The 6,490-nt window shown below is 36.0% G+C and overlaps 1 pseudogene; it reads right to left on the bottom strand.

Annotated features, from left to right (window-relative positions):
- Positions 1-5,672: 5,672 nt before the first annotated feature.
- On the bottom strand, positions 5,673-6,273 carry LOC112818859 (glutathione S-transferase A2 pseudogene; annotated as a pseudogene).
- Positions 6,274-6,490: the final 217 nt, after the last annotated feature.

Below are 6,490 nucleotides of genomic sequence, written 5' to 3'. Positions count from 1 at the left end.
AACTCTTGCCTAAAAGAGGGCAGCAGAAGCATTTTTTCTGATTTATATGAAAATCTAAGGTGTCTTATTGGCCTTATGTGCGAGTATTCAAAATGCTTCTGCAAAGTGATAACCTATTCGTGTAAATTATGATCAGAAGGATCATAAAGGCAGACTGATAATAAATGTTTTGGGAACTGCATAAAGTTCTATAAAACTTGAAAACTTCACTTTTTGGATGCATGGATGATTCAGTGTGACATCTGAAATGATGGTGATAGAACAGACGGCCTGTTACTTATTTTTCTGACTTTCTGGGGTTGATGTCTTGAATTTTCTGAGCTGTGAAGGGTAGGTAAGTAAATTTGCTTATGTTTTAGTGCATCTGTAACTGGTGTAGCATATCTACACAGAAATATGTCTCTCTAGGCAGAGTTCTTATAATGAGCTCAGTGCCTGGTTTGCCTACTCTGAAGGCTTATCTGGGTTTTGACTACAAGAGTCAGGAAGGATCTCTTCATTGTAGTTCTCCATCTGTGGCTATATTCCAAGGGATGTTTGTAACTGATAAGTTTGTGGGGACAGTGGAAAAGCCTGGTGAAGAATGCCTCAATCCTCACCATGGGATGAGAACAGAGCTTTTCCATGGCAGTGTGAATCCAAGACCCCTTTCCTAAGGAACCCTCAAGCCCCCAGCTTTTAGCCAATGTATTTAAGTCTGTTTCTGATTATTTTTTTTCTAGCACTGCCCAGATGTTCTGAATTTCTCCTGTGTTCCATGAAGTTTCTGACACGTGCTACTCTGAACCAAGTTGTCACTTCCTTATAGGCCTTTTGTTGAAGTGGTAAAAAATGATCAGTTCCTGATATGTAATCACTCACAGGTTCTTCCCTCCCTTCCTCCCTTCTTTCTGTCCTTCCTTCCTTCCTTCCTCCTTCCCTCCCTCACCCCTCTTTCTTTCTGTTTAAAAATGTTTTATTTCATATTTCACAAAAAATTTGTAAGACTTAAAGTAAATATAGTCAATAATATTATGATAACATTTTACGGTAACAGATGATAACTGCAGTTATTGTGGTGAGCATGCATACTGTATAGAATTACTGTGTTGTGTGCCTGAAACTAATAGAACATTGCATGTCAACTATACTTCAATAATAAATTTAAAAAAAAAAAAACTCAGATAGGAAGACAGCTTTCAGTCACAAGTGAATGAGACAGTAGTAATTTAAACTCTACTGTGGAAGCATATTTAATATACACTCTGTTATGAGTTATTTATACAATGTGATATATAAATAATTTAAACTATGCAGGCCAAGTTTTTTTTTAAATTAGATCTGCATATAGAAGACACTTGTGATTAAATTTTAAGATTGGTAAAGCGGATTTCAGGATACTTATATTTTGAATATAGATTTACCAGTACAAATAGGTTAACTAACAAAATAGTAATCCTCAAAGATCCTCTCTTTGTCCCATGCTCACACATTTATGAGTCTGTTTGCTAGCTTCCCTTCTTGTAGTTACTCTTCAAATTACAGTAGTTAGGCATTGAGTTCCCTGTGCATTTCACCCATTTCCTTTATTTCAACCTTCCCATTTGCTATTCTCTTTTTCTGGAAAAAAACCAGCACAACGATTTCTATTGCCACAACTGTAGTAACAGCAATAATGCTAGCTCCTAGATGCTGTATTGAAAATTCAGGTACTTTTTCATTAACATAGTAAATTAGAGTTTGACCAGGATCCAGATTTCTCACTGTTTACTTTAAATACCTTGTCTCTATATGCGATGTTTGTAAGGAAGCATTTTCTAAAATTTTCTATTAATTACTAATGGCCTTTGTTCTTTGTTAGAAGAGTGTTTTTCAAGCATTTTTAATTGTGAGTCACACTAAGAAACACATTTTACATTGTGATCCGTTATACCAATATATGTACATATATTAATGAAAAGAAAGTGAGTTCATGAGATAGTATTTTTATCATTATGATATACAATGCACTTACTTATTTTTCTATTCTAGTCTCATCTATATTATTAAGCAATGTGGTTTGGAACCACACAATTGATTTTCTGACTTGCTAATAGATCGGAAACCTCAACTGATAAGTAATTGCTTAGAAATGCATCTTTGCCTTCTCTCTGACTGCTCTCTGCTCTCCCATCTGTTTTTATGCCAACACTGTGCTGGTTGGGGTTCATTCCTTTTGGCAGGAGAGTAACTTCCAGAGCAGGATGTGTGTTGAACATTTTTCATTCTTGGTCGGAACCACAGACACCATGACACCTGCTATAACATTTTCCAAGTATCCCTCCTGGGAAATGGCTACAATATTCTCAGCAGCTCAGAGTTCACTTTGAACCATTTCATCCCACTCATTGTTGTATGGGCTCTACATGGACGCTGTGACATATTTTCCCATTTTCTGTCAGCGGTCCCACTATACTCATGTTGAGTCAGGGATGTGCATAGGGCAAAGTGGGCTAATGTGCTCTAAATTCCATTCTGACTTTCTAGTCTATAAGCCATGATAGATAAGGCCAGGGAGAATACATTTCTTTTTTTTCCTCTCAGGTTTATTGAGATATTATTGACACATATGTAAATTATATGTTTATATATATATATGCTTATACATATATACATATATTGTGAAATGATTACAACAATAAGGTTGGCTAACACCACCATCACCTCACATAATTACCTCTTTTTGTGGTGATAACATTTAAGATTTACTTTTTAAACAACTTTTAAGTATATAATGTGGTATTGTTAATTATGGTCATCATGCTCTACTTTAGATCCTAAGAACTTATTAATCTTATAGCTGGAAATTTGTACTCTTTGGCCAATGTCTCCCCATTTCCCTCACCTCCAGCCCCTGGCAACTATTATCTGACTCTCTATTTCTATGAGTTTGGTCTTTTTAGATTCTATATGTAAGTGAGATCATACAGTATTTATTTTTCTCTGTCTGAGTAATGCTGCAGTGAACAAAGGGGTGCAGATATTTGTTTGAGATAGTGATTTCATTTCTTTCAGATATGTACCCAGGATGGGGTTGCTAGATCATATGGTAGTTTTTATATTTAATTTTTTGAAGAGCCTCCATACTACCTTCCATTAGTGGCTATGCAAGTTTGCATTCCTACCAAAGTGCACAAGGGTTCCTTTTTTCTACATCCTTGACAACTCTTCTTATTATCTCTTGTCTTTTGATAATAGCCATCCTAACAGATGTGAGGTTTGTTTGTTTTTTGTTATTGAGTTGTAGGAATTTCTTATATACTTTGGCTATTAACCCCTTCTCAGATATATGGTTTGCTAATATTTTCTCCTATTCTGTAGGTTGTCTTTTCATTTTGTTGATTATTTGATTTGCTCTGCAGAAACTTTTTAGTTTGATATAGTCACACTTAGTAATTTTTGCTTTTGTTGCTTGTGCTTTTCATGCTATATCCAAAAAAAAAAAAAAATCATTGTCAATGTCAAGGAGCTTTTTCTCTATGTTTTCGAGCTTTGTCTCTGTTTTTTTTTTTTCCTAGTAGTTTCACATTTTGGGGTCTTCCATTTAAGTCTGTAATCCATTTTGAGTTAATTTTTGTGAGTAATGTGAGATAGGAGTTCAGTTTCATTCTTTTGCATGTGGATATCTAGTTTTCGCAATACCATTACTTGAAGCAACTCTTATTTTCCCACTTAGTATTATTCTTGGCTACGAAATATCAGTTGACTGTGTATGCATACGCTTTTTTTCCAGATTCTTTATTCTTTCTGTTGGTCTGTGTGTTTGTTTTTATGCCAATACTTTGCTGTTTTGATCACTATAGCTTTGTAATAAAGTTTGAAATCAGGAATTGTGATGCCTCCAGCTTGTTTCTTCTTTCTCAGGATTGCTTTGGTTATTCAGGGCCTTTTGTGGTGCAATGCAAATTTTAAGATTGCTTTTTCTCTTTCTGTGAAAATGCCATTAGAATCTTGATAGAGATTGCATTACATGTATAGATCACTTCAGGTAGTATGGTCTTGTTAATAATATTAATTCTTCTGATCCATGGACATGGGATATTTTTCTATTTATCTGGGTCCTTTTCAATGCCTTTTATTAATATCTTATAATTTTCAGTATACAGATCTGTCACCTCCTGATTTATATTCTTAGGTATTTTATTATTTTTGATGCTATTGTAAATAAGATTGTTTTCTTTATTTCTTTTTTAAATAGTTGTTAGTGTATAGAAATTCAGTTGATTTTTATATATTGATTTTTTATCCTGCAACTATACTAAATTTGTTTATTGTAACAATTTTTTGGTGAAGTCTTCAGGATTTTCTCTATGTAAGATCATATCATGTGCAAACAGATACAGTTATACTTCTTCCTTTCCATTTCAGATGCCTTTTATTTCCCTTTCTTGCCTGATTGCTCTGGCTAGGACTTCCAGTACTATGTGAATAGGAGTGGTGGATACCCTATCATGTTCCAATTCTTAGTGGGAAAGATTTCAGCCTTTTGCTTTTGAGTATGGTGTTAGTTGTGGCTTTGTCATATATGACTTCTGTTTATCTAGGGTATGTTTCTTCTATACCCAATTTTGAGAGCTTTTAACCGTAAAAAGGTTGTTAAATTTTGGCAAATGCTTTTTCTGCATCATTGATTGACCATATGATTTTTATCTATCATTCTATTAATATACTGTATCACATCTATTGATTTACATATGTTGACCCATCCTTACATCCCAGGGATAAATCCCACTTGATCATAGCATATGATCCTTTTAATATATTATTGAATTCAGTTTGCTAGTATTTTGTTGAGATTTATATTCATCAGAGTTATTGGCCTGTAGTTTCTTTTCTTACAGTGACATTATCTGGCTTTGATATCAGGATAATGCTGGCCTTGTAAGATGAGTTTGGGAGTGTTCCCTCCTTTTTAATTTTTTTTGGTTGAGGTTGAGAAGAATTGGCATTAATTCTTTAAATGTTTAGGAGAATTCACCAGTGAAACCACTTGGTTCTGGGCTTTTCTTTGTTGCTCTGTTCAGTTTTCTATGTCTTCATAATTCAGTCTTGGTAAGTTTTATGTTTTAAGAATTTATTTCTTCTATGTTATCCAATTAGTTTGCATATAATTGTTCATAGTTTTTATGATTCTTTATATTATTATTGAATCAGTTTTTTTTTCAACTGATCGAGCCACCCCGGTGCCGCAAAAGATTTTTATTATAGAAAGAAAAATGGCTCCCAAAGAAGAAACAAGAACATATCTTTATGCCATTACCCAGGGCAGTAGCTATTTTCCTGTGGGTACATGAGAAGGTCAGATATGAATTTCTACACTCAACTCTTTGAGAGGCTAGGTAACAAATGTTATATGACAATTCATAGAAAGATCAAAGAGACCACATAATCTATGTTTTCCTATGTTAATTTTTAATCCAAGAGACAGAATAGAAGGACTGAATTCTGATTTTATATTTGATCCTAGTGAAAAAGAATAAATAATAGTTTAAAAAGTTAAATTGGCTCATAGGAGTATTATTACTTAATTACCACTAAACCTTTGCAACTTTTCCTAGTCTCACGATAGCCAGTATTTACATTTAGGTAACGCACTTCATTGCTGGAAAACCTCAGCAGATTGGTTCTACATGTGCTGGGCATCCATTCCTGCTTCATTTAATCCTGAAAATCTTGGCTTGTTCTAAACTTTTCTCATCAATGGGAGGCTTCCTCGGGCTGCCAGGCTACAGAAACTTCTTCATGGTGGGGAGATTGCTGATTCTTCAGCAGAGGGAAGTTGGCCAGAAGGCTGGGGTCAAGCTCTTCCACATAGTAGAGAAGTTCCACCAGGTGAATGTCAGCCCTGCTCAGCATGTTGCCAACAAGGTAGTCTTGTCCATGGCTCTTTAACACTTTCTCAAACATGGGGAGATAACAATCTGTCGTTCTCTCTTTGATCAGGGCAATCTTGGCATCTTTTTGATCAGGTGGGCATAGAGGCAAAACAATGATCATTTCATTCAAATCTGCCATACCTTCTGTGTACATATCTATCAGGGCTCTCTCTTTTAGGTCTCTCCTGTAGAGGTTGTATTTGGGGGCCATGTACTTGAGAATGGTTCTGGTCTGGTCCGCACCAGTGTCATTCCTTCGATGTCCACCATTGGTACTTGCTGGAACATCAGACTTCTGTCTCTCTACTCCAGCTGCAGCCAGGAGCCACCCGATGGACTCCATTCTGCCTCGTCCATTGAAGTAGTGAAGCTCAGGCTCCCCGGCCGTGATGCCGTCTCCGGGTTTTCCTAAACCTGCACCACGATGACAGGGGGGCAACCAAGCTCCTGCCAGAGGAAAGCCAGCCCTGCTCTCCCCGCCGAGCCCACCACCCCGAGGAGCCCTCTAGAGCCGTGCTTGCTCCAGCTACAGAGTAGAAGACAGTCCTATTGAATCAGTTTTAATGTCTCCTCTTTCATTTCTAATTTTAATAATT

This window comes from Callorhinus ursinus, unplaced genomic scaffold, assembly GCF_003265705.2.
Source record: "Callorhinus ursinus isolate GAN/ISIS: 27379988/994484 unplaced genomic scaffold, GSC_fseal_2.0 scaffold2453, whole genome shotgun sequence".
In the NCBI taxonomy this organism is placed as follows: Eukaryota; Metazoa; Chordata; class Mammalia; order Carnivora; family Otariidae; genus Callorhinus; species Callorhinus ursinus.
The sequence above is the reverse complement of the archived record's forward strand: the minus strand, read 5'-3'. Positions and strand labels throughout refer to the sequence as shown.